The 26,391-nt window shown below is 51.1% G+C and overlaps 14 non-coding genes and 1 pseudogene across 14 annotated transcripts; all 15 read right to left on the minus strand.

Moving 5' to 3' along the window:
- Positions 1-369: 369 nt before the first annotated feature.
- On the minus strand, positions 370-488 carry LOC126273751 (5S ribosomal RNA). Its single transcript, XR_007549593.1, has one exon. It is a non-coding gene; the product is annotated as a 5S ribosomal RNA (ribosomal RNA).
- Positions 489-1,770: 1,282 nt separating this feature from the next.
- LOC126273752 (5S ribosomal RNA) lies at positions 1,771-1,889 on the minus strand. The gene has a single exon (XR_007549594.1). It is a non-coding gene; the product is annotated as a 5S ribosomal RNA (ribosomal RNA).
- Positions 1,890-9,336: 7,447 nt separating this feature from the next.
- Positions 9,337-9,454, minus strand: LOC126274527 (5S ribosomal RNA; annotated as a pseudogene).
- Positions 9,455-10,737: 1,283 nt separating this feature from the next.
- LOC126273753 (5S ribosomal RNA) lies at positions 10,738-10,856 on the minus strand. Its single transcript, XR_007549595.1, has one exon. It is a non-coding gene; the product is annotated as a 5S ribosomal RNA (ribosomal RNA).
- A 1,282-nt stretch (positions 10,857-12,138) lies between these two features.
- Positions 12,139-12,257, minus strand: LOC126273754 (5S ribosomal RNA). The gene has a single exon (XR_007549596.1). It is a non-coding gene; the product is annotated as a 5S ribosomal RNA (ribosomal RNA).
- A 1,282-nt stretch (positions 12,258-13,539) lies between these two features.
- LOC126273755 (5S ribosomal RNA) lies at positions 13,540-13,658 on the minus strand. The gene has a single exon (XR_007549597.1). It is a non-coding gene; the product is annotated as a 5S ribosomal RNA (ribosomal RNA).
- Positions 13,659-14,941: 1,283 nt separating this feature from the next.
- On the minus strand, positions 14,942-15,060 carry LOC126273756 (5S ribosomal RNA). Its single transcript, XR_007549598.1, has one exon. It is a non-coding gene; the product is annotated as a 5S ribosomal RNA (ribosomal RNA).
- Positions 15,061-16,343: 1,283 nt separating this feature from the next.
- Positions 16,344-16,462, minus strand: LOC126274061 (5S ribosomal RNA). The gene has a single exon (XR_007549891.1). It is a non-coding gene; the product is annotated as a 5S ribosomal RNA (ribosomal RNA).
- Positions 16,463-17,745: 1,283 nt separating this feature from the next.
- Positions 17,746-17,864, minus strand: LOC126274131 (5S ribosomal RNA). Its single transcript, XR_007549958.1, has one exon. It is a non-coding gene; the product is annotated as a 5S ribosomal RNA (ribosomal RNA).
- A 1,282-nt stretch (positions 17,865-19,146) lies between these two features.
- LOC126273758 (5S ribosomal RNA) lies at positions 19,147-19,265 on the minus strand. The gene has a single exon (XR_007549599.1). It is a non-coding gene; the product is annotated as a 5S ribosomal RNA (ribosomal RNA).
- Positions 19,266-20,547: 1,282 nt separating this feature from the next.
- Positions 20,548-20,666, minus strand: LOC126273921 (5S ribosomal RNA). The gene has a single exon (XR_007549755.1). It is a non-coding gene; the product is annotated as a 5S ribosomal RNA (ribosomal RNA).
- A 1,283-nt stretch (positions 20,667-21,949) lies between these two features.
- On the minus strand, positions 21,950-22,068 carry LOC126273759 (5S ribosomal RNA). Its single transcript, XR_007549600.1, has one exon. It is a non-coding gene; the product is annotated as a 5S ribosomal RNA (ribosomal RNA).
- A 1,282-nt stretch (positions 22,069-23,350) lies between these two features.
- LOC126274047 (5S ribosomal RNA) lies at positions 23,351-23,469 on the minus strand. Its single transcript, XR_007549877.1, has one exon. It is a non-coding gene; the product is annotated as a 5S ribosomal RNA (ribosomal RNA).
- Positions 23,470-24,751: 1,282 nt separating this feature from the next.
- LOC126273761 (5S ribosomal RNA) lies at positions 24,752-24,870 on the minus strand. Its single transcript, XR_007549602.1, has one exon. It is a non-coding gene; the product is annotated as a 5S ribosomal RNA (ribosomal RNA).
- A 1,282-nt stretch (positions 24,871-26,152) lies between these two features.
- LOC126273762 (5S ribosomal RNA) lies at positions 26,153-26,271 on the minus strand. Its single transcript, XR_007549603.1, has one exon. It is a non-coding gene; the product is annotated as a 5S ribosomal RNA (ribosomal RNA).
- Between the last annotated feature and the right edge of the window lie 120 nt (positions 26,272-26,391).

The following is a 26,391-nucleotide window of genomic DNA, read 5'->3' on the forward strand; positions in this document are numbered from 1 at the left end:
GACAGCCATAGTTCCCAGGCGGTCGCCGGTCCAAATACTAACGTTGTTGCTTATCTTCGGTGGTCGGACGGGAACAGGTTTTTTTTTAATGTAGTTAGTTTTTGGAATTTAGCGCTCCTACTAAACAGTAGGCTCTGACGCATTTCAAGAGCACATCTGTCGATTCGCAGTGTTTCGTTATTTTCAACGAGTTCCTAGCACTCTTCCTCCGCGCACTCTTGTTCAAACTGAGTTCATTACTGTAATTTCGCATCTTACGTTTAATACAGTAGTTTAAAATGCTTGTGGAAGCATCTTTGTCGCACCTGAGCGTTTTTATGAAAAGAGGGCTGGCAGGTGTAGTGACGTAAAATTTAAAAAAAGAGAGGGAGCCAACAGCACCCGGGGTTCCCAGGCGGTCACCCATCCAAGTACTAACCGGGCCCGATGTTGCTTAACTTCGGTGATCGGACGAGAACCGGTGTATTCAACATGGTATGGCCGTTGGCGTCGTTATACTGTAGCCGCACGGCAGAAGAAGGCTTCGCCTCTCCTCCCAACACACGCAATCGCCGTTTTCGGTGGCGCATTTGACGCAAAGCACGTCCTTCCACCTCGAAGGCGACGCGCAGTGAGGCGCGCCGCCACGTGGGCCACACGCACAACACAGCTGCTCGTTGCACCGGCTGTCATTCGTTTGATTCGTGCGGCCTCCGACACTCGCGGGAGACGCACCTTATTATTGTTATCCGGCGCAGGGCTTGGGCGCGGCCGGCGGCGGGGGGACTGCGCGGGGTGTGGCAGTGTCCTGCTGGACCGAGGGAAGCGTTCTCACCTGCCTGACACGCGTCGCGCTTCCAGATATTTGCGTAATTCGCACGGTGCATTCTCGGCTGTCCCCTTCCGTCCCGACTTGTCCCGACTTTGCTCGACTGCCGCTCGCTGCCGCTCGGGTCGCGGTCCATATGACAGCACAAGCACGAGAAACATCTGCGAGATGGGCGCGGGCCGAACCGGCGTGTCCGAGGCGCCGTGTGCGGCCGTTCGGAGCTACCAGAGCAACTCTGTGCTGCGCCGTGCCGTGGAAAGGTGCGAAAACATGCACACTAGACACAGGCTGTTCGACAAAGCATCCATCTCTTGTAGCGACGAAAGGTAAATTTTTGTTTACAAATTTGCCGTTGTGCACTGCTACAAAACAATATGCCCTGACGTATTTCACAACATTTCTGTCACTTCATACTGTTTTGTTATTTCCAGAGACTCTTTGGAAGTCTTCCTTGGCGCACTCTTTTCAAACTGAGTTCCTTAATATCGTATCTTACGATAGTTTAAAATCAGTATGGAAGCATCTTTGTCACATGAGAAAGGTAGCATGAAAAAAGGGCTGGCAGGGGTAGCGACAAGAAAGCAAGAAATGAAGACAGCCATAGTTCCCAGGCGGTCGCCGGTCCAAATACTAACGTTGTTGCTTATCTTCGGTGGTCGGACGGGAACAGGTTTTTTTTTAATGTAGTTAGTTTTTGGAATTTAGCGCTCCTACTAAACAGTAGGCTCTGACGCATTTCAAGAGCACATCTGTCGATTCGCAGTGTTTCGTTATTTTCAACGAGTTCCTAGCACTCTTCCTCCGCGCACTCTTGTTCAAACTGAGTTCATTACTGTAATTTCGCATCTTACGTTTAATACAGTAGTTTAAAATGCTTGTGGAAGCATCTTTGTCGCACCTGAGCGTTTTTATGAAAAGAGGGCTGGCAGGTGTAGTGACGTAAAATTTAAAAAAAGAGAGGGAGCCAACAGCACCCGGGGTTCCCAGGCGGTCACCCATCCAAGTACTAACCGGGCCCGATGTTGCTTAACTTCGGTGATCGGACGAGAACCGGTGTATTCAACATGGTATGGCCGTTGGCGTCGTTATACTGTAGCCGCACGGCAGAAGAAGGCTTCGCCTCTCCTCCCAACACACGCAATCGCCGTTTTCGGTGGCGCATTTGACGCAAAGCACGTCCTTCCACCTCGAAGGCGACGCGCAGTGAGGCGCGCCGCCACGTGGGCCACACGCACAACACAGCTGCTCGTTGCACCGGCTGTCATTCGTTTGATTCGTGCGGCCTCCGACACTCGCGGGAGACGCACCTTATTATTGTTATCCGGCGCAGGGCTTGGGCGCGGCCGGCGGCGGGGGGACTGCGCGGGGTGTGGCAGTGTCCTGCTGGACCGAGGGAAGCGTTCTCACCTGCCTGACACGCGTCGCGCTTCCAGATATTTGCGTAATTCGCACGGTGCATTCTCGGCTGTCCCCTTCCGTCCCGACTTGTCCCGACTTTGCTCGACTGCCGCTCGCTGCCGCTCGGGTCGCGGTCCATATGACAGCACAAGCACGAGAAACATCTGCGAGATGGGCGCGGGCCGAACCGGCGTGTCCGAGGCGCCGTGTGCGGCCGTTCGGAGCTACCAGAGCAACTCTGTGCTGCGCCGTGCCGTGGAAAGGTGCGAAAACATGCACACTAGACACAGGCTGTTCGACAAAGCATCCATCTCTTGTAGCGACGAAAGGTAAATTTTTGTTTACAAATTTGCCGTTGTGCACTGCTACAAAACAATATGCCCTGACGTATTTCACAACATTTCTGTCACTTCATACTGTTTTGTTATTTCCAGAGACTCTTTGGAAGTCTTCCTTGGCGCACTCTTTTCAAACTGAGTTCCTTAATATCGTATCTTACGATAGTTTAAAATCAGTATGGAAGCATCTTTGTCACATGAGAAAGGTAGCATGAAAAAAGGGCTGGCAGGGGTAGCGACAAGAAAGCAAGAAATGAAGACAGCCATAGTTCCCAGGCGGTCGCCGGTCCAAATACTAACGTTGTTGCTTATCTTCGGTGGTCGGACGGGAACAGGTTTTTTTTTAATGTAGTTAGTTTTTGGAATTTAGCGCTCCTACTAAACAGTAGGCTCTGACGCATTTCAAGAGCACATCTGTCGATTCGCAGTGTTTCGTTATTTTCAACGAGTTCCTAGCACTCTTCCTCCGCGCACTCTTGTTCAAACTGAGTTCATTACTGTAATTTCGCATCTTACGTTTAATACAGTAGTTTAAAATGCTTGTGGAAGCATCTTTGTCGCACCTGAGCGTTTTTATGAAAAGAGGGCTGGCAGGTGTAGTGACGTAAAATTTAAAAAAAGAGAGGGAGCCAACAGCACCTTTTTTTTTTTTTTTTTTTTTTTTTTTTTTTTTTTTTTTTTACAGTAGTTTAAAATGCTTGTGGAAGCATCTTTGTCGCACCTGAGAGTTTGTATGAAAAGAGGGCTGGCAGGTGTAGTGACGTACAATCTAAAAAGAGAGAGGGAGCCAACAGCACCTTTTTTTTTTAACGAAATGTGATAAATGCCTCCCATTTATACGCCAAAAACAGAAAGAGGAAACGGAAAGATAAGGCGGATTCACACCGTAACAATCGATGATGTCGACTGTCCAAAGGGAACACAAAACATTTGTACGCAACCAGGACGACGCATCCACCGGAAAAGGAAAGTCATCGTCGGTCGGTCATCGAGCGTGGCTGGCAGGCGGCGGCACTGAGGGCAGGGGTCAATTAGTCTGAGGCCTGGCCACAGTGTCGCCCCCACACCCGTCATCACTCATATCGACCGTAAAACAAAACAATATGTCATGTATGAAAAAAAAGAGAAATCGCAACAGCCTAGGTGTAGTAAAAACAACATGAAACAAAACGCTATTTTAAAGCGCCGGTAATCCCGGTGTGAAATCCCACACCGACGAAAGGTTCCAAAAGTGCCGAGCGCAGACACGTGACGAGAAGTGGGAGCGCTCGACAGTAAAAGAAATGAAAAAAAGAAAAAAGAAAAAATAACGCAAACAGTCACCACTAGAAACTAGAACTGAAACATCAGTAAAGAATCTCGTCACGCCACATACGGGGAAAAAAAGAAGAAAGAAAAAAGAAACTAATAATACCGACACTCATGCCAAACAAGAAGTTTGGCAATAACGTCCAGAAAAAACTGAAAAGACTTCTGATGTCGTTCGATAGTCAAGTTTCGGCAATTTTCGTTCCATAAAACATAGAGAAAGTCGCATTTATTCATATTGTGTCGCTCAAGGGCAATTTGAAAATACGAGACAATAACATCCATGTTACGCAGGTACCGACATACGCGCAAAAGCATGCGCCAGTGCGACCTGCAAAAAATTTGCAAAATTTTGCCGATAATGTGGCGATGTCTGAATCTGAGAATGTTGGGTCCATAAAAAGGTAAGGAAGTCCAAATCGGTACACAACTTTAAAGAGAAAATAGCAAAAACTGTATGGCCAAAGATCCACACCGTGGCATTTCGCTTGGTGGTGGGGTAGACGACACACTGCGGAATTAATACATCATCCACAGTAACGGTTCGAGCGTCTACCCGCTGAATCAGACGAATCATATCCCTGGCGACGTCCCAAACACGGCGGAAGCGGTCACACGCAAAGCGGTGTTCAAGAGTATCGTCGACAGTACACACGTCACACACTCCAGATGGGATAAGGTTGATGGAATGAAGTTTGGAGTTGGTGGGGATGGTGCGATGCACCACCTTGTACCATGCAGCGTGTACGGAAGCCGGGAGGACTTTGTTGGCGAGGTTTTGCCACACTGCCACCCAGTTGCAGCGTGGCAATCGATACTCCCACTTGCAACGAATAGGAGGTCCGCGTATAGCATCGCAGACAGCGCTAACCGTGTGGGCGGAGATGTCACGAAGTGTCAGGTAACTATTATCGAAATAGTAGCGGCGCACGTAAGAAAGATAAAACGGGATGTGCGACACAGAAACAGGTGCCACTTCAGAATGAGGACGATAACGATTAAAAACAACCGCGGTGGGACTGCAAGGTGCCTTTTGCATAACAGCGGTAATTCTCTTCCAAAGGAGAGCCGCACATTTGGCTGAAAAATCGACAAGTCCCAAACCGCCGTCGGACAGGCCCAAGGTACAGACAGCATGTGACACCTTAAAAATCTCCCCCCTCCATAAAAACCAGTAAATCGCCTGTGTGATGGCGCGCGCCAATTGCTTGGGTACCGGGAGAACCTGCGCAAGGTACCACGCCCTTGCCAAGAAGTTATTATTTATTAACTGCACCTTTTCCCGAAGGGCCAAATTTCGGACCGCATGGATCTTGACAACAGCACGAATCCGATGCAGCGTAGGCCGCCAATTTAATGCTTCCATCTGCTGTGGATTCGAGAATAAAAGGACTCCAAGAACTTTATGCTGCTGCTGTACACAGAACCAGTCCCTACGAAGGGTACGTGCGCGGGCGGTGAGCGGTAAAAGAACAGTTTTCTGTGTATTGACAATCGCCCCCGTAGCTTGTTCAAAGTTGTGCAGAACGACTTGCAACCTGTCAACATCGTCTAAATGCTCAATAAATACGCCAAGGTCATCAGCGTATGCTTTACAAACCAATCTGGTAGTCCCCATCTGAATGCCGCGACATTCCTGACCGATATAGCGGAGGAGGGGATCCAGCGCAATGGCAAAAAGCGCCATGGAAAGCGGACACCCTTGCCGCACGGAGCGACCTACACGAAAAGCAGGAGTAAGACGACCATTAACACAGATGCGTGACGTAGCATTTTGCAACAGATGCGTCACTAATTTGGTAAATTTATAACCAAACCCCATGCGTACCAAAACCTGACGCAAATAAAAATGACTAATACGGTCAAAGGCATTCTTAAAATCAACTAATAAAATCGCCGCAGTCCGAAGCCGAGCACTTTTTACATAACCAATGCAGTCCCTGTAAGCAAGGATAGCGTCAAAGATATTCCGATCGCGCACCGCACACGTTTGCTGAGGACTAAGTACCTCCGGCAAAATGTTTTTAAGTCGCTGAGCGACGCAGCGCGTGACGATCTTGTAGTCAACATTTAATAAAGTAATCGGACGGACAGCGTCGATATTTGGCACAGCATTGGATTTGGGAACGAGCGTCACAACCCCCTCCACAAAGGCAGCTGGTACAGTCACACCATTTCGAATATCATTTACCAAATCTACTAAAATCTCACTAAAAAGATGAAAAAATTTCAAATAAAATTCCGCAGGAATCCCATCTGGACCTGGAGACTTCCCGTTGGGACTCCGCCGAACGGCATCGAGAACTTCATCAGACGTAAAGGCGGCAGTTAAATGATTCCTGTCCGGGCGAGTTAAAACATGGGATACAGTCTGCAAAAAATCTCGCAACGCGTCGGAATCCACATCGACAGCACGGAAAAGTGAAGCGAAATGTTCAAAAATATCTGTTTCAATTTCCGACTGTACAGAAGTTCGATCGCCGTTTCGCAACCGCCAAACATTAATCTTCAAACGTTCACGGCGTTTGCGTTCCCTGTGTAAATGGTAAATGGACAGAGGTTCCCCAGTAACAAGTCCCGCAGGCTGACTTCGGACGGTCACCCCATCACTAACGGCACGCATGTCAAGTAAAAGCTTTGCTTGAAATTGCTTCAGAGTAGGCAACAACTCGGGCTGTGACGTCACCCGCAACGCTAAGTCCCGTAAACAAGCCTGGCGGAAGCGAGCCGTTGCCCGACGCCAGCGTGCCGCCTCACGGCTGTAATCAATTAAAAATTCCCTAATCGCCGGTTTAACTATCGCAACCCACCACTCAATGGTGCTACTATGACCGCCTCGAGTCCGCAACAACCGTTGCCATATACGGTTAAAACAAGTCACAAAATGGTCGTCATTGAGTAAACTGCAATTGAACTTCCACAAATTGGTACGGCGAGGAACACACAAACGAGGCAATAAAAGACGACAGGAGTAACTGGAGTGGTCAGAAAATACGACAGGAGTCACGTCAGCACTACAAATACGGGCAGACAGCTGCCTAGACACATAAATCCGATCGAGGCGGCTACGCCCGGTACCGTAAAAATAGGTGAAGTAGGTGAAATCCGGGTGTAAAACACGCCACGTGTCGAGCAGCTGAAAACTAGTGACTAAAGTACCCAGCTCGTGACATTTGTTTGGACGCGGCTCTTGATCGCTGTCGTCTAAAACACAATTAAAATCACCCCCAACGATTAAAGTATCGACATTCCTGGATAGAAGCTGACACAAATCTCTACCATAAAATTCAGCCCTGGCCGGTTTAACATTTCCTGACGGAGCGTACACATTTACAAACACAATTCCAAAAATGGTACAAGCAACAGCGCGACCGTTCGGTAAAATGTCAACGTTAGATATTGGTAAGCCAGAACGCACTAAAATTGCAGTGCCCGTATCGTTATCAGGGGCAATATTATCAATCACAGTAAAATCAGTAAAATCATGCAAAAACAAAAGCGCTTCACAAGTCACCTCCTGTAAAAAAGCGACGTGACAGTTATTATCATACAAGAAATTTTTTAAAATCATAGCCTTCTGCGGATTACGCAACTTATTAAGATTAACTGTTAAGATGTTCCACTGGCTACAGTCGTTAACCATATACACGTAATAACACAGTTAAAAAACAAGAAAATTAAAGAAAAACATGAAATTTGCTTAAAACAAGATAAACCATACAAACTTGCTAGGAGGGGGAGGACATACAATGAGTCATACTAATGGTTACCACCGGCCTCCACGTCCGCCGACCAATCCTGTGACTGACTAGGAAGGGGGGGCGGGAGCGGTGGAGTCCCAGAAACTGTGACGGCACCTTCTGTGGCGGAATGCTCCACGGCGGGCATCTCGACATCCGAAGATAAAGGCGGCACCAAATCGTGGGTGGAAGGGGGGGCACGACGAAGGTGCGAATCTTCGGCCTTTCTTTTGGTTGGAAAGGGGGAAGGTGTCACAGACAAAGGCGGATCCACCGCCATGCCGGAATCGGCATCAGAAGTCGGTTGGCTCAGGAAGGTTTTCAAATGTTGCACCGCGATGTCACGTTTCTGCGTTGCAGCAACAACATCACCCTCCGGCTGAGTGCGGGAAGAGGTCTGCTTTTTCGCGTGGCGCCTGCTGCCTCCCCCCTGAGACGGGCGGTGGCCGAGGTCTACGCCGTCGCGCGTGGCCGGTTGTCGGGAGGTCGGTTGCCCGACCGACCGAACCTGAGGGGGGGCAGGAGAACGCGCCACCGGAGACGGACTCCGATTTTTGTCCGAAAAACCACGCGTATTAAACGAAGCAGAGCTACTGGCACTACGTAAACGTGGGGTGCCAGAAGCTCGAGCGACATTCCGGTCCCTACGCGGTTTCGGTGCAGTAAAGGCTTCACGTTCTACAACAGCACTGGCAGCAGAAAGACTGTCGGGGACGATAGCAGGAGCAACCGCCGATATGTCGGGTTCCGTAACCGGGACAGTATGCGCAACAGTTTCTGCCGACATCGGCACGGATTGCGGTGAGACTTCGTCCACTACCGGTTTTTCAAAAACAGATACGGTTGTCGCAGCCGCGAGCAAAGAAGGCTCAACAGGAGGTTCAGAAACAGAAACAGAGTCACTATCAGGAACAGACGTGTCCATGACGTCAGCGGCGGCCGATACAGGGGGGGCGGCCGCGAGTTGCACACGTGCGGGGGGGGCGGAACCTAAACTCGTTGCAGCAACAGAAGCAAAGCTAGGCCCACTTAAAACGTCCTCACGTGGCAATTGAACAGGCTGCCTGCGTTTAGGACAGTTTTGTCGATAATGACCAACAGCACCGCAAAAGGAACACGTCTGAGGTTGACCACTATAGGTTATAAAAGCACGATGACCGTTAACTAACAAGAAGGACGGAATATGTTGTCGTACTATCATCTTTACACTCCTCACGCCGTTTTCGACCTGAAAAACATAGGCGGAAGACCACTTCTCTTTAAAAACAGATAGCACGGTCCCGTACGGCCGCAAATGACGAGATATTGTGTCATTCCGGATTTCAAAAGGCAAGTTGAACACACGAACATTTCGAAGGCCAAACCCACCATGAGAAATAGTCACGTTACTAATGCGACCGTCTAGATGTCGAAATTTACGGATACCATCATTAACATTTACCACGGTATCACACAATTCAGGAGTTTTCAACTTCAAAAACACGGAATTGATAAAAGTATCAAATTGAACTCCGAGAACGTCATCGGTCGACAAACACAATTCCTCAAGTATCCAACGGTGGATTTCGAAAGCTGACGGTTTTCCGACGGAACTATCGAATTCGCATTGCACATTATTTTGTCGTTCTTCACTATTATCATACAACATTGCCATAACTTACGGACTTGATGAAATGTAGCCGCGAGGCAGGAGACAGACGACACGCGAGGCGCCGCCGGCCAAGTCGCACAAGGAAGTACTGCTCGCTCGGCACCGAGGTGTTGCCAGGCGGGCAGACAGCCAAGTACTAACCGGGCCCGATGTTGCTTAACTTCGGTGATCGGACGAGAACCGGTGTATTCAACATGGTATGGCCGTTGGCGTCGTTATACTGTAGCCGCACGGCAGAAGAAGGCTTCGCCTCTCCTCCCAACACACGCAATCGCCGTTTTCGGTGGCGCATTTGACGCAAAGCACGTCCTTCCACCTCGAAGGCGACGCGCAGTGAGGCGCGCCGCCACGTGGGCCACACGCACAACACAGCTGCTCGTTGCACCGGCTGTCATTCGTTTGATTCGTGCGGCCTCCGACACTCGCGGGAGACGCACCTTATTATTGTTATCCGGCGCAGGGCTTGGGCGCGGCCGGCGGCGGGGGGACTGCGCGGGGTGTGGCAGTGTCCTGCTGGACCGAGGGAAGCGTTCTCACCTGCCTGACACGCGTCGCGCTTCCAGATATTTGCGTAATTCGCACGGTGCATTCTCGGCTGTCCCCTTCCGTCCCGACTTGTCCCGACTTTGCTCGACTGCCGCTCGCTGCCGCTCGGGTCGCGGTCCATATGACAGCACAAGCACGAGAAACATCTGCGAGATGGGCGCGGGCCGAACCGGCGTGTCCGAGGCGCCGTGTGCGGCCGTTCGGAGCTACCAGAGCAACTCTGTGCTGCGCCGTGCCGTGGAAAGGTGCGAAAACATGCACACTAGACACAGGCTGTTCGACAAAGCATCCATCTCTTGTAGCGACGAAAGGTAAATTTTTGTTTACAAATTTGCCGTTGTGCACTGCTACAAAACAATATGCCCTGACGTATTTCACAACATTTCTGTCACTTCATACTGTTTTGTTATTTCCAGAGACTCTTTGGAAGTCTTCCTTGGCGCACTCTTTTCAAACTGAGTTCCTTAATATCGTATCTTACGATAGTTTAAAATCAGTATGGAAGCATCTTTGTCACATGAGAAAGGTAGCATGAAAAAAGGGCTGGCAGGGGTAGCGACAAGAAAGCAAGAAATGAAGACAGCCATAGTTCCCAGGCGGTCGCCGGTCCAAATACTAACGTTGTTGCTTATCTTCGGTGGTCGGACGGGAACAGGTTTTTTTTTTAATGTAGTTAGTTTTTGGAATTTAGCGCTCCTACTAAACAGTAGGCTCTGACGCATTTCAAGAGCACATCTGTCGATTCGCAGTGTTTCGTTATTGTCAACGAGTTCCTAGCACTCTTCCTCCGCGCACTCTTTTTCAAACTGAGTTCATTACTGTAATTTCGCATCTTACGTTTAATACAGTAGTTTAAAATGCTTGTGGAAGCATCTTTGTCGCACCTGAGCGTTTTTATGAAAAGAGGGCTGGCAGGTGTAGTGACGTAAAATTTAAAAAAAGAGAGGGAGCCAACAGCACCCGGGGTTCCCAGGCGGTCACCCATCCAAGTACTAACCGGGCCCGATGTTGCTTAACTTCGGTGATCGGACGAGAACCGGTGTATTCAACATGGTATGGCCGTTGGCGTCGTTATACTGTAGCCGCACGGCAGAAGAAGGCTTCGCCTCTCCTCCCAACACACGCAATCGCCGTTTTCGGTGGCGCATTTGACGCAAAGCACGTCCTTCCACCTCGAAGGCGACGCGCAGTGAGGCGCGCCGCCACGTGGGCCACACGCACAACACAGCTGCTCGTTGCACCGGCTGTCATTCGTTTGATTCGTGCGGCCTCCGACACTCGCGGGAGACGCACCTTATTATTGTTATCCGGCGCAGGGCTTGGGCGCGGCTGGCGGCGGGGGGACTGCGCGGGGTGTGGCAGTGTCCTGCTGGACCGAGGGAAGCGTTCTCACCTGCCTGACACGCGTCGCGCTTCCAGATATTTGCGTAATTCGCACGGTGCATTCTCGGCTGTCCCCTTCCGTCCCGACTTGTCCCGACTTTGCTCGACTGCCGCTCGCTGCCGCTCGGGTCGCGGTCCATATGACAGCACAAGCACGAGAAACATCTGCGAGATGGGCGCGGGCCGAACCGGCGTGTCCGAGGCGCCGTGTGCGGCCGTTCGGAGCTACCAGAGCAACTCTGTGCTGCGCCGTGCCGTGGAAAGGTGCGAAAACATGCACACTAGACACAGGCTGTTCGACAAAGCATCCATCTCTTGTAGCGACGAAAGGTAAATTTTTGTTTACAAATTTGCCGTTGTGCACTGCTACAAAACAATATGCCCTGACGTATTTCACAACATTTCTGTCACTTCATACTGTTTTGTTATTTCCAGAGACTCTTTGGAAGTCTTCCTTGGCGCACTCTTTTCAAACTGAGTTCCTTAATATCGTATCTTACGATAGTTTAAAATCAGTATGGAAGCATCTTTGTCACATGAGAAAGGTAGCATGAAAAAAGGGCTGGCAGGGGTAGCGACAAGAAAGCAAGAAATGAAGACAGCCATAGTTCCCAGGCGGTCGCCGGTCCAAATACTAACGTTGTTGCTTATCTTCGGTGGTCGGACGGGAACAGGTTTTTTTTTAATGTAGTTAGTTTTTGGAATTTAGCGCTCCTACTAAACAGTAGGCTCTGACGCATTTCAAGAGCACATCTGTCGATTCGCAGTGTTTCGTTATTTTCAACGAGTTCCTAGCACTCTTCCTCCGCGCACTCTTGTTCAAACTGAGTTCATTACTGTAATTTCGCATCTTACGTTTAATACAGTAGTTTAAAATGCTTGTGGAAGCATCTTTGTCGCACCTGAGCGTTTTTATGAAAAGAGGGCTGGCAGGTGTAGTGACGTAAAATTTAAAAAAAGAGAGGGAGCCAACAGCACCCGGGGTTCCCAGGCGGTCACCCATCCAAGTACTAACCGGGCCCGATGTTGCTTAACTTCGGTGATCGGACGAGAACCGGTGTATTCAACATGGTATGGCCGTTGGCGTCGTTATACTGTAGCCGCACGGCAGAAGAAGGCTTCGCCTCTCCTCCCAACACACGCAATCGCCGTTTTCGGTGGCGCATTTGACGCAAAGCACGTCCTTCCACCTCGAAGGCAACGCGCAGTGAGGCGCGCCGCCACGTGGGCCACACGCACAACACAGCTGCTCGTTGCACCGGCTGTCATTCGTTTGATTCGTGCGGCCTCCGACACTCGCGGGAGACGCACCTTATTATTGTTATCCGGCGCAGGGCTTGGGCGCGGCCGGCGGCGGGGGGACTGCGCGGGGTGTGGCAGTGTCCTGCTGGACCGAGGGAAGCGTTCTCACCTGCCTGACACGCGTCGCGCTTCCAGATATTTGCGTAATTCGCACGGTGCATTCTCGGCTGTCCCCTTCCGTCCCGACTTGTCCCGACTTTGCTCGACTGCCGCTCGCTGCCGCTCGGGTCGCGGTCCATATGACAGCACAAGCACGAGAAACATCTGCGAGATGGGCGCGGGCCGAACCGGCGTGTCCGAGGCGCCGTGTGCGGCCGTTCGGAGCTACCAGAGCAACTCTGTGCTGCGCCGTGCCGTGGAAAGGTGCGAAAACATGCACACTAGACACAGGCTGTTCGACAAAGCATCCATCTCTTGTAGCGACGAAAGGTAAATTTTTGTTTACAAATTTGCCGTTGTGCACTGCTACAAAACAATATGCCCTGACGTATTTCACAACATTTCTGTCACTTCATACTGTTTTGTTATTTCCAGAGACTCTTTGGAAGTCTTCCTTGGCGCACTCTTTTCAAACTGAGTTCCTTAATATCGTATCTTACGATAGTTTAAAATCAGTATGGAAGCATCTTTGTCACATGAGAAAGGTAGCATGAAAAAAGGGCTGGCAGGGGTAGCGACAAGAAAGCAAGAAATGAAGACAGCCATAGTTCCCAGGCGGTCGCCGGTCCAAATACTAACGTTGTTGCTTATCTTCGGTGGTCGGACGGGAACAGGTTTTTTTTTAATGTAGTTAGTTTTTGGAATTTAGCGCTCCTACTAAACAGTAGGCTCTGACGCATTTCAAGAGCACATCTGTCGATTCGCAGTGTTTCGTTATTTTCAACGAGTTCCTAGCACTCTTCCTCCGCGCACTCTTGTTCAAACTGAGTTCATTACTGTAATTTCGCATCTTACGTTTAATACAGTAGTTTAAAATGCTTGTGGAAGCATCTTTGTCGCACCTGAGCGTTTTTATGAAAAGAGGGCTGGCAGGTGTAGTGACGTAAAATTTAAAAAAAGAGAGGGAGCCAACAGCACCCGGGGTTCCCAGGCGGTCACCCATCCAAGTACTAACCGGGCCCGATGTTGCTTAACTTCGGTGATCGGACGAGAACCGGTGTATTCAACATGGTATGGCCGTTGGCGTCGTTATACTGTAGCCGCACGGCAGAAGAAGGCTTCGCCTCTCCTCCCAACACACGCAATCGCCGTTTTCGGTGGCGCATTTGACGCAAAGCACGTCCTTCCACCTCGAAGGCGACGCGCAGTGAGGCGCGCCGCCACGTGGGCCACACGCACAACACAGCTGCTCGTTGCACCGGCTGTCATTCGTTTGATTCGTGCGGCCTCCGACACTCGCGGGAGACGCACCTTATTATTGTTATCCGGCGCAGGGCTTGGGCGCGGCCGGCGGCGGGGGGACTGCGCGGGGTGTGGCAGTGTCCTGCTGGACCGAGGGAAGCGTTCTCACCTGCCTGACACGCGTCGCGCTTCCAGATATTTGCGTAATTCGCACGGTGCAATCTCGGCTGTCCCCTTCCGTCCCGACTTGTCCCGACTTTGCTCGACTGCCGCTCGCTGCCGCTCGGGTCGCGGTCCATATGACAGCACAAGCACGAGAAACATCTGCGAGATGGGCGCGGGCCGAACCGGCGTGTCCGAGGCGCCGTGTGCGGCCGTTCGGAGCTACCAGAGCAACTCTGTGCTGCGCCGTGCCGTGGAAAGGTGCGAAAACATGCACACTAGACACAGGCTGTTCGACAAAGCATCCATCTCTTGTAGCGACGAAAGGTAAATTTTTGTTTACAAATTTGCCGTTGTGCACTGCTACAAAACAATATGCCCTGACGTATTTCACAACATTTCTGTCACTTCATACTGTTTTGTTATTTCCAGAGACTCTTTGGAAGTCTTCCTTGGCGCACTCTTTTCAAACTGAGTTCCTTAATATCGTATCTTACGATAGTTTAAAATCAGTATGGAAGCATCTTTGTCACATGAGAAAGGTAGCATGAAAAAAGGGCTGGCAGGGGTAGCGACAAGAAAGCAAGAAATGAAGACAGCCATAGTTCCCAGGCGGTCGCCGGTCCAAATACTAACGTTGTTGCTTATCTTCGGTGGTCGGACGGGAACAGGTTTTTTTTTTAATGTAGTTAGTTTTTGGAATTTAGCGCTCCTACTAAACAGTAGGCTCTGACGCATTTCAAGAGCACATCTGTCGATTCGCAGTGTTTCGTTATTTTCAACGAGTTCCTAGCACTCTTCCTCCGCGCACTCTTGTTCAAACTGAGTTCATTACTGTAATTTCGCATCTTACGTTTAATACAGTAGTTTAAAATGCTTGTGGAAGCATCTTTGTCGCACCTGAGCGTTTTTATGAAAAGAGGGCTGGCAGGTGTAGTGACGTAAAATTTAAAAAAAGAGAGGGAGCCAACAGCACCCGGGGTTCCCAGGCGGTCACCCATCCAAGTACTAACCGGGCCCGATGTTGCTTAACTTCGGTGATCGGACGAGAACCGGTGTATTCAACATGGTATGGCCGTTGGCGTCGTTATACTGTAGCCGCACGGCAGAAGAAGGCTTCGCCTCTCCTCCCAACACACGCAATCGCCGTTTTCGGTGGCGCATTTGACGCAAAGCACGTCCTTCCACCTCGAAGGCGACGCGCAGTGAGGCGCGCCGCCACGTGGGCCACACGCACAACACAGCTGCTCGTTGCACCGGCTGTCATTCGTTTGATTCGTGCGGCCTCCGACACTCGCGGGAGACGCACCTTATTATTGTTATCCGGCGCAGGGCTTGGGCGCGGCCGGCGGCGGGGGGACTGCGCGGGGTGTGGCAGTGTCCTGCTGGACCGAGGGAAGCGTTCTCACCTGCCTGACACGCGTCGCGCTTCCAGATATTTGCGTAATTCGCACGGTGCATTCTCGGCTGTCCCCTTCCGTCCCGACTTGTCCCGACTTTGCTCGACTGCCGCTCGCTGCCGCTCGGGTCGCGGTCCATATGACAGCACAAGCACGAGAAACATCTGCGAGATGGGCGCGGGCCGAACCGGCGTGTCCGAGGCGCCGTGTGCGGCCGTTCGGAGCTACCAGAGCAACTCTGTGCTGCGCCGTGCCGTGGAAAGGTGCGAAAACATGCACACTAGACACAGGCTGTTCGACAAAGCATCCATCTCTTGTAGCGACGAAAGGTAAATTTTTGTTTACAAATTTGCCGTTGTGCACTGCTACAAAACAATATGCCCTGACGTATTTCACAACATTTCTGTCACTTCATACTGTTTTGTTATTTCCAGAGACTCTTTGGAAGTCTTCCTTGGCGCACTCTTTTCAAACTGAGTTCCTTAATATCGTATCTTACGATAGTTTAAAATCAGTATGGAAGCATCTTTGTCACATGAGAAAGGTAGCATGAAAAAAGGGCTGGCAGGGGTAGCGACAAGAAAGCAAGAAATGAAGACAGCCATAGTTCCCAGGCGGTCGCCGGTCCAAATACTAACGTTGTTGCTTATCTTCGGTGGTCGGACGGGAACAGGTTTTTTTTTTAATGTAGTTAGTTTTTGGAATTTAGCGCTCCTACTAAACAGTAGGCTCTGACGCATTTCAAGAGCACATCTGTCGATTCGCAGTGTTTCGTTATTTTCAACGAGTTCCTAGCACTCTTCCTCCGCGCACTCTTGTTCAAACTGAGTTCATTACTGTAATTTCGCATCTTACGTTTAATACAGTAGTTTAAAATGCTTGTGGAAGCATCTTTGTCGCACCTGAGCGTTTTTATGAAAAGAGGGCTGGCAGGTGTAGTGACGTAAAATTTAAAAAAAGAGAGGGAGCCAACAGCACCCGTGGTTCCCAGGCGGTCACCCATCCAAGTACTAACCGGGCCCGATGTTGCTTAACTTCGGTGATCGGACGAGAACCGGTGTATTCAACATGGTATGGCCGTTGGCGTCGTTATACTGTAGCCGCACGGCAGAAGAAGGCTTCGCCTCTCCTCCCAACACACGCAATCGCCGTTTTCGGTGGCGCATTTGACGCAAAGCACGTCCTTCCACCTCGAAGGCGACGCGCAGTGAGGCGCGCCGCCACGTGGGCCACACGCACAACACAGCTGCTCGTTGCACCGGCTGTCATTCGTTTGATTCGTGCGGCCTCCGACACTCGCGGGAGACGCACCTTATTATTGTTATCCGGCGCAGGGCTTGGGCGCGGCCGGCGGCGGGGGGACTGCGCGGGGTGTGGCAGTGTCCTGCTGGACCGAGGGAAGCGTTCTCACCTGCCTGACACGCGTCGCGCTACCAGATATTTGCGTAATTCGCACGGTGCAATCTCGGCTGTCCCCTTCCGTCCCGACTTGTCCCGACTTTGCTCGACTGCCGCTCGCTGCCGCTCGGGTCGCGGTCCATATGACAGCACAAGCACGAGAAACATCTGCGAGATGGGCGCGGGCCGAACCGGCGTGTCCGAGGCGCCGTGTGCGGCCGTTCGGAGCTACCAGAGCAACTCTGTGCTGCGCCGTGCCGTGGAAAGGTGCGAAAACATGCACACTAGACACAGGCTGTTCGACAAAGCATCCATCTCTTGTAGCGACGAAAGGTAAATTTTTGTTTACAAATTTGCCGTTGTGCACTGCTACAAAACAATATGCCCTGACGTATTTCACAACATTTCTGTCACTTCATACTGTTTTGTTATTTCCAGAGACTCTTTGGAAGTCTTCCTTGGCGCACTCTTTTCAAACTGAGTTCCTTAATATCGTATCTTACGATAGTTTAAAATCAGTATGGAAGCATCTTTGTCACATGAGAAAGGTAGCATGAAAAAAGGGCTGGCAGGGGTAGCGACAAGAAAGCAAGAAATGAAGACAGCCATAGTTCCCAGGCGGTCGCCGGTCCAAATACTAACGTTGTTGCTTATCTTCGGTGGTCGGACGGGAACAGGTTTTTTTTTTAATGTAGTTAGTTTTTGGAATTTAGCGCTCCTACTAAACAGTAGGCTCTGACGCATTTCAAGAGCACATCTGTCGATTCGCAGTGTTTCGTTATTTTCAACGAGTTCCTAGCACTCTTCCTCCGCGCACTCTTGTTCAAACTGAGTTCATTACTGTAATTTCGCATCTTACGTTTAATACAGTAGTTTAAAATGCTTGTGGAAGCATCTTTGTCGCACCTGAGCGTTTTTATGAAAAGAGGGCTGGCAGGTGTAGTGACGTAAAATTTAAAAAAAGAGAGGGAGCCAACAGCACCCGGGGTTCCCAGGCGGTCACCCATCCAAGTACTAACTGGGCCCGATGTTGCTTAACTTCGGTGATCGGACGAGAACCGGTGTATTCAACATGGTATGGCCGTTGGCGTCGTTATACTGTAGCCGCACGGCAGAAGAAGGCTTCGCCTCTCCTCCCAACACACGCAATCGCCGTTTTCGGTGGCGCATTTGACGCAAAGCACGTCCTTCCACCTCGAAGGCGACGCGCAGTGAGGCGCGCCGCCACGTGGGCCACACGCACAACACAGCTGCTCGTTGCACCGGCTGTCATTCGTTTGATTCGTGCGGCCTCCGACACTCGCGGGAGACGCACCTTATTATTGTTATCCGGCGCAGGGCTTAGGCGCGGCCGGCGGCGGTTGGAATGCGCGGGGTGTGGCAGTGTCCTGCTGGACCGAGGGAAGCGTTCTCACCTGCCTGACACGCGTCGCGCTTCCAGATATTTGCGTAATTCGCACGGTGCATTCTCGGCTGTCCCCTTCCGTCCCGACTTGTCCCGACTTTGCTCGACTGCCGCTCGCTGCCGCTCGGGTCGCGGTCCATATGACAGCACAAGCACGAGAAACATCTGCGAGATGGGCGCGGGCCGAACCGGCGTGTCCGAGGCGCCGTGTGCGGCCGTTCGGAGCTACCAGAGCAACTCTGTGCTGCGCCGTGCCGTGGAAAGGTGCGAAAACATGCACACTAGACACAGGCTGTTCGACAAAGCATCCATCTCTTGTAGCGACGAAAGGTAAATTTTTGTTTACAAATTTGCCGTTGTGCACTGCTACAAAACAATATGCCCTGACGTATTTCACAACATTTCTGTCACTTCATACTGTTTTGTTATTTCCAGAGACTCTTTGGAAGTCTTCCTTGGCGCACTCTTTTCAAACTGAGTTCCTTAATATCGTATCTTACGATAGTTTAAAATCAGTATGGAAGCATCTTTGTCACATGAGAAAGGTAGCATGAAAAAAGGGCTGGCAGGGGTAGCGACAAGAAAGCAAGAACTGAAGACAGCCATAGTTCCCAGGCGGTCGCCGGTCCAAATACTAACGTTGTTGCTTATCTTCGGTGGTCGGACGGGAACAGGTTTTTTTTTAATGTAGTTAGTTTTTGGAATTTAGCGCTCCTACTAAACAGTAGGCTCTGACGCATTTCAAGAGCACATCTGTCGATTCGCAGTGTTTCGTTATTTTCAACGAGTTCCTAGCACTCTTCCTCCGCGCACTCTTGTTCAAACTGAGTTCATTACTGTAATTTCGCATCTTACGTTTAATACAGTAGTTTAAAATGCTTGTGGAAGCATCTGTGTCGCACCTGAGCGTTTTTATGAAAAGAGGGCTGGCAGGTGTAGTGACGTAAAATTTAAAAAAAGAGAGGGAGCCAACAGCACCCGGGGTTCCCAGGCGGTCACCCATCCAAGTACTAACCGGGCCCGATGTTGCTTAACTTCGGTGATCGGACGAGAACCGGTGTATTCAACATGGTATGGCCGTTGGCGTCGTTATACTGTAGCCGCACGGCAGAAGAAGGCTTCGCCTCTCCTCCCAACACACGCAATCGCCGTTTTCGGTGGCGCATTTGACGCAAAGCACGTCTTCCACCTCGAAGGCGACGCGCAGTGAGGCGCGCCGCCACGTGGGCCACACGCACAACACAGCTGCTCGTTGCACCGGCTGTCATTCGTTTGATTCGTGCGGCCTCCGACACTCGCGGGAGACGCACCTTATTATTGTTATCCGGCGCAGGGCTTGGGCGCGGCCGGCGGCGGGGGGACTGCGCGGGGTGTGGCAGTGTCCTGCTGGACCGAGGGAAGCGTTCTCACCTGCCTGACACGCGTCGCGCTTCCAGATATTTGCGTAATTCGCACGGTGCATTCTCGGCTGTCCCCTTCCGTCCCGACTTGTCCCGACTTTGCTCGACTGCCGCTCGCTGCCGCTCGGGTCGCGGTCCATATGACAGCACAAGCACGAGAAACATCTGCGAGATGGGCGCGGGCCGAACCGGCGTGTCCGAGGCGCCGTGTGCGGCCGTTCGGAGCTACCAGAGCAACTCTGTGCTGCGCCGTGCCGTGGAAAGGTGCGAAAACATGCACACTAGACACAGGCTGTTCGACAAAGCATCCATCTCTTGTAGCGACGAAAGGTAAATTTTTGTTTACAAATTTGCCGTTGTGCACTGCTACAAAACAATATGCCCTGACGTATTTCACAACATTTCTGTCACTTCATACTGTTTTGTTATTTCCAGAGACTCTTTGGAAGTCTTCCTTGGCGCACTCTTTTCAAACTGAGTTCCTTAATATCGTATCTTACGATAGTTTAAAATCAGTATGGAAGCATCTTTGTCACATGAGAAAGGTAGCATGAAAAAAGGGCTGGCAGGGGTAGCGACAAGAAAGCAAGAAATGAAGACAGCCATAGTTCCCAGGCGGTCGCCGGTCCAAATACTAACGTTGTTGCTTATCTTCGGTGGTCGGACGGGAACAGGTTTTTTTTTTAATGTAGTTAGTTTTTGGAATTTAGCGCTCCTACTAAACAGTAGGCTCTGACGCATTTCAAGAGCACATCTGTCGATTCGCAGTGTTTCGTTATTTTCAACGAGTTCCTAGCACTCTTCCTCCGCGCACTCTTGTTCAAACTGAGTTCATTACTGTAATTTCGCATCTTACGTTTAATACAGTAGTTTAAAATGCTTGTGGAAGCATCTTTGTCGCACCTGAGCGTTTTTATGAAAAGAGGGCTGGCAGGTGTAGTGACGTAAAATTTAAAAAAAGAGAGGGAGCCAACAGCACCCGGGGTTCCCAGGCGGTCACCCATCCAAGTACTAACCGGGCCCGATGTTGCTTAACTTCGGTGATCGGACGAGAACCGGTGTATTCAACATGGTATGGCCATTGGCGTCGTTATACTGTAGCCGCACGGCAGAAGAAGGCTTCGCCTCTCCTCCCAACACACGCAATCGCCGTTTTCGGTGGCGCATTTGACGCAAAGCACGTCCTTCCACCTCGAAGGCGACGCGCAGTGAGGCGCGCCGCCACGTGGGCCACACGCACAACACAGCTGCTCGTTGCACCGGCTGTCATTCGTTTGATTCGTGCGGCCTCCGACACTCGCGGGAGACGCACCTTATTATTGTTATCCGGCGCAGGGCTTGGGCGCGGCCGGCAGCGGGGGGACTGCGCGGGGTGTGGCAGTGTCCTGCTGGACCGAGGGAAGCGTTCTCACCTGCCTGACACGCGTCGCGCTTCCAGATATTTGCGTAATTCGCACGGTGCATTCTCGGCTGTCCCCTTCCGTCCCGACTTGTCCCGACTTTGCTCGACTGCCGCTCGCTGCCGCTCGGGTCGCGGTCCATATGACAGCACAAGCACGAGAAACATCTGCGAGATGGGCGCGGGCCGAACCGGCGTGTCCGAGGCGCCGTGTGCGGCCGTTCGGAGCTACCAGAGCAACTCTGTGCTGCGCCGTGCCGTGGAAAGGTGCGAAAACATGCACACTAGACACAGGCTGTTCGACAAAGCATCCATCTCTTGTAGCGACGAAAGGTAAATTTTTGTTTACAAATTTGCCGTTGTGCACTGCTACAAAACAATATGCCCTGACGTATTTCACAACATTTCTGTCACTTCATACTGTTTTGTTATTTCCAGAGACTCTTTGGAAGTCTTCCTTGGCGCACTCTTTTCAAACTGAGTTCCTTAATATCGTATCTTACGATAGTTTAAAATCAGTATGGAAGCATCTTTGTCACATGAGAAAGGTAGCATGAAAAAAGGGCTGGCAGGGGTAGCGACAAGAAAGCAAGAAATGAAGACAGCCATAGTTCCCAGGCGGTCGCCGGTCCAAATACTAACGTTGTTGCTTATCTTCGGTGGTCGGACGGGAACAGGTTTTTTTTTTAATGTAGTTAGTTTTTGGAATTTAGCGCTCCTACTAAACAGTAGGCTCTGACGCATTTCAAGAGCACATCTGTCGATTCGCAGTGTTTCGTTATTTTCAACGAGTTCCTAGCACTCTTCCTCCGCGCACTCTTGTTCAAACTGAGTTCATTACTGTAATTTCGCATCTTACGTTTAATACAGTAGTTTAAAATGCTTGTGGAAGCATCTTTGTCGCACCTGAGCGTTTTTATGAAAAGAGGGCTGGCAGGTGTAGTGACGTAAAATTTAAAAAAAGAGAGGGAGCCAACAGCACCCGGGGTTCCCAGGCGGTCACCCATCCAAGTACTAACCGGGCCCGATGTTGCTTAACTTCGGTGATCGGACGAGAACCGGTGTATTCAACATGGTATGGCCGTTGGCGTCGTTATACTGTAGCCGCACGGCAGAAGAAGGCTTCGCCTCTCCTCCCAACACACGCAATCGCCGTTTTCGGTGGCGCATTTGACGCAAAGCACGTCCTTCCACCTCGAAGGCGACGCGCAGTGAGGCGCGCCGCCACGTGGGCCACACGCACAACACAGCTGCTCGTTGCACCGGCTGTCATTCGTTTGATTCGTGCGGCCTCCGACACTCGCGGGAGACGCACCTTATTATTGTTATCCGGCGCAGGGCTTAGGCGCGGCCGGCGGCGGGGGGAATGCGCGGGGTGTGGCAGTGTCCTGCTGGACCGAGGGAAGCGTTCTCACCTGCCTGACACGCGTCGCGCTTCCAGATATTTGCGTAATTCGCACGGTGCATTCTCGGCTGTCCCCTTCCGTCCCGACTTGTCCCGACTTTGCTCGACTGCCGCTCGCTGCCGCTCGGGTCGCGGTCCATATGACAGCACAAGCACGAGAAACATCTGCGAGATGGGCGCGGGCCGAACCGGCGTGTCCGAGGCGCCGTGTGCGGCCGTTCGGAGCTACCAGAGCAACTCTGTGCTGCGCCGTGCCGTGGAAAGGTGCGAAAACATGCACACTAGACACAGGCTGTTCGACAAAGCATCCATCTCTTGTAGCGACGAAAGGTAAATTTTTGTTTACAAATTTGCCGTTGTGCACTGCTACAAAACAATATGCCCTGACGTATTTCACAACATTTCTGTCACTTCATACTGTTTTGTTATTTCCAGAGACTCTTTGGAAGTCTTCCTTGGCGCACTCTTTTCAAACTGAGTTCCTTAATATCGTATCTTACGATAGTTTAAAATCAGTATGGAAGCATCTTTGTCACATGAGAAAGGTAGCATGAAAAAAGGGCTGGCAGGGGTAGCGACAAGAAAGCAAGAACTGAAGACAGCCATAGTTCCCAGGCGGTCGCCGGTCCAAATACTAACGTTGTTGCTTATCTTCGGTGGTCGGACGGGAACAGGTTTTTTTTTAATGTAGTTAGTTTTTGGAATTTAGCGCTCCTACTAAACAGTAGGCTCTGACGCATTTCAAGAGCACATCTGTCGATTCGCAGTGTTTCGTTATTTTCAACGAGTTCCTAGCACTCTTCCTCCGCGCACTCTTGTTCAAACTGAGTTCATTACTGTAATTTCGCATCTTACGTTTAATACAGTAGTTTAAAATGCTTGTGGAAGCATCTTTGTCGCACCTGAGCGTTTTTATGAAAAGAGGGCTGGCAGGTGTAGTGACGTAAAATTTAAAAAAAGAGAGGGAGCCAACAGCACCCGGGGTTCCCAGGCGGTCACCCATCCAAGTACTAACCGGGCCCGATGTTGCTTAACTTCGGTGATCGGACGAGAACCGGTGTATTCAACATGGCATGGCCGTTGGCGTCGTTATACTGTAGCCGCACGGCAGAAGAAGGCTTCGCCTCTCCTCCCAACACACGCAATCGCCGTTTTCGGTGGCGCATTTGACGCAAAGCACGTCCTTCCACCTCGAAGGCGACGCGCAGTGAGGCGCGCCGCCACGTGGGCCACACGCACAACACAGCTGCTCGTTGCACCGGCTGTCATTCGTTTGATTCGTGCGGCCTCCGACACTCGCGGGAGACGCACCTTATTATTGTTATCCGGCGCAGGGCTTGGGCGCGGCCGGCGGCGGGGGGACTGCGCGGGGTGTGGCAGTGTCCTGCTGGACCGAGGGAAGCGTTCTCACCTGCCTGACACGCGTCGCGCTTCCAGATATTTGCGTAATTCGCACGGTGCATTCTCGGCTGTCCCCTTCCGTCCCGACTTGTCCCGACTTTGCTCGACTGCCGCTCGCTGCCGCTCGGGTCGCGGTCCATATGACAGCACAAGCACGAGAAACATCTGCGAGATGGGCGCGGGCCGAACCGGCGTGTCCGAGGCGCCGTGTGCGGCCGTTCGGAGCTACCAGAGCAACTCTGTGCTGCGCCGTGCCGTGGAAAGGTGCGAAAACATGCACACTAGACACAGGCTGTTCGACAAAGCATCCATCTCTTGTAGCGACGAAAGGTAAATTTTTGTTTACAAATTTGCCGTTGTGCACTGCTACAAAACAATATGCCCTGACGTATTTCACAACATTTCTGTCACTTCATACTGTTTTGTTATTTCCAGAGACTCTTTGGAAGTCTTACACTAGATCGCGTGTTCAAACTGAGTTCCTTAATATCGTATCTTACGATAGTTTAAAATCAGTATGGAAGCATCTTTGTCACATGAGAAAGGTAGCATGAAAAAAGGGCTGGCAGGGGTAGCGACAAGAAAGCAAGAAATGAAGACAGCCATAGTTCCCAGGCGGTCGCCGGTCCAAATACTAACGTTGTTGCTTATCTTCGGTGGTCGGACGGGAACAGGTTTTTTTTTAATGTAGTTAGTTTTTGGAATTTAGCGCTCCTACTAAACAGTAGGCTCTGACGCATTTCAAGAGCACATCTGTCGATTCGCAGTGTTTCGTTATTTTCAACGAGTTCCTAGCACTCTTCCTCCGCGCACTCTTGTTCAAACTGAGTTCATTACTGTAATTTCGCATCTTACGTTTAATACAGTAGTTTAAAATGCTTGTGGAAGCATCTTTGTCGCACCTGAGCGTTTTTATGAAAAGAGGGCTGGCAGGTGTAGTGACGTAAAATTTAAAAAAAGAGAGGGAGCCAACAGCACCCGGGGTTCCCAGGCGGTCACCCATCCAAGTACTAACCGGGCCCGATGTTGCTTAACTTCGGTGATCGGACGAGAACCGGTGTATTCAACATGGTATGGCCGTTGGCGTCGTTATACTGTAGCCGCACGGCAGAAGAAGGCTTCGCCTCTCCTCCCAACACACGCAATCGCCGTTTTCGGTGGCGCATTTGACGCAAAGCACGTCCTTCCACCTCGAAGGCGACGCGCAGTGAGGCGCGCCGCCACGTGGGCCACACGCACAACACAGCTGCTCGTTGCACCGGCTGTCATTCGTTTGATTCGTGCGGCCTCCGACACTCGCGGGAGACGCACCTTATTATTGTTATCCGGCGCAGGGCTTGGGCGCGGCCGGCGGCGGGGGGACTGCGCGGGGTGTGGCAGTGTCCTGCTGGACCGAGGGAAGCGTTCTCACCTGCCTGACACGCGTCGCGCTTCCAGATATTTGCGCAATTCGCACGGTGCATTCTCGGCTGTCCCCTTCCGTCCCGACTTGTCCCGACTTTGCTCGACTGCCGCTCGCTGCCGCTCGGGTCGCGGTCCATATGACAGCACAAGCACGAGAAACATCTGCGAGATGGGCGCGGGCCGAACCGGCGTGTCCGAGGCGCCGTGTGCGGCCGTTCGGAGCTACCAGAGCAACTCTGTGCTGCGCCGTGCCGTGGAAAGGTGCGAAAACATGCACACTAGACACAGGCTGTTCGACAAAGCATCCATCTCTTGTAGCGACGAAAGGTAAATTTTTGTTTACAAATTTGCCGTTGTGCACTGCTACAAAACAATATGCCCTGACGTATTTCACAACATTTCTGTCACTTCATACTGTTTTGTTATTTCCAGAGACTCTTTGGAAGTCTTCCTTGGCGCACTCTTTTCAAACTGAGTTCCTTAATATCGTATCTTACGATAGTTTAAAATCAGTATGGAAGCATCTTTGTCACATGAGAAAGGTAGCATGAAAAAAGGGCTGGCAGGGGTAGCGACAAGAAAGCAAGAACTGAAGACAGCCATAGTTCCCAGGCGGTCGCCGGTCCAAATACTAACGTTGTTGCTTATCTTCGGTGGTCGGACGGGAACAGGTTTTTTTTTAATGTAGTTAGTTTTTGGAATTTAGCGCTCCTACTAAACAGTAGGCTCTGACGCATTTCAAGAGCACATCTGTCGATTCGCAGTGTTTCGTTATTTTCAACGAGTTCCTAGCACTCTTCCTCCGCGCACTCTTGTTCAAACTGAGTTCATTACTGTAATTTCGCATCTTACGTTTAATACAGTAGTTTAAAATGCTTGTGGAAGCATCTTTGTCGCACCTGAGCGTTTTTATGAAAAGAGGGCTGGCAGGTGTAGTGACGTAAAATTTAAAAAAAGAGAGGGAGCCAACAGCACCCGGGGTTCCCAGGCGGTCACCCATCCAAGTACTAACCGGGCCCGATGTTGCTTAACTTCGGTGATCGGACGAGAACCGGTGTATTCAACATGGTATGGCCGTTGGCGTCGTTATACTGTAGCCGCACGGCAGAAGAAGGCTTCGCCTCTCCTCCCAACACACGCAATCGCCGTTTTCGGTGGCGCATTTGACGCAAAGCACGTCCTTCCACCTCGAAGGCGACGCG

This window comes from Schistocerca gregaria, chromosome 5 (assembly GCF_023897955.1).
Source record: "Schistocerca gregaria isolate iqSchGreg1 chromosome 5, iqSchGreg1.2, whole genome shotgun sequence".
Taxonomy (NCBI): Eukaryota; Metazoa; Arthropoda; class Insecta; order Orthoptera; family Acrididae; genus Schistocerca; species Schistocerca gregaria.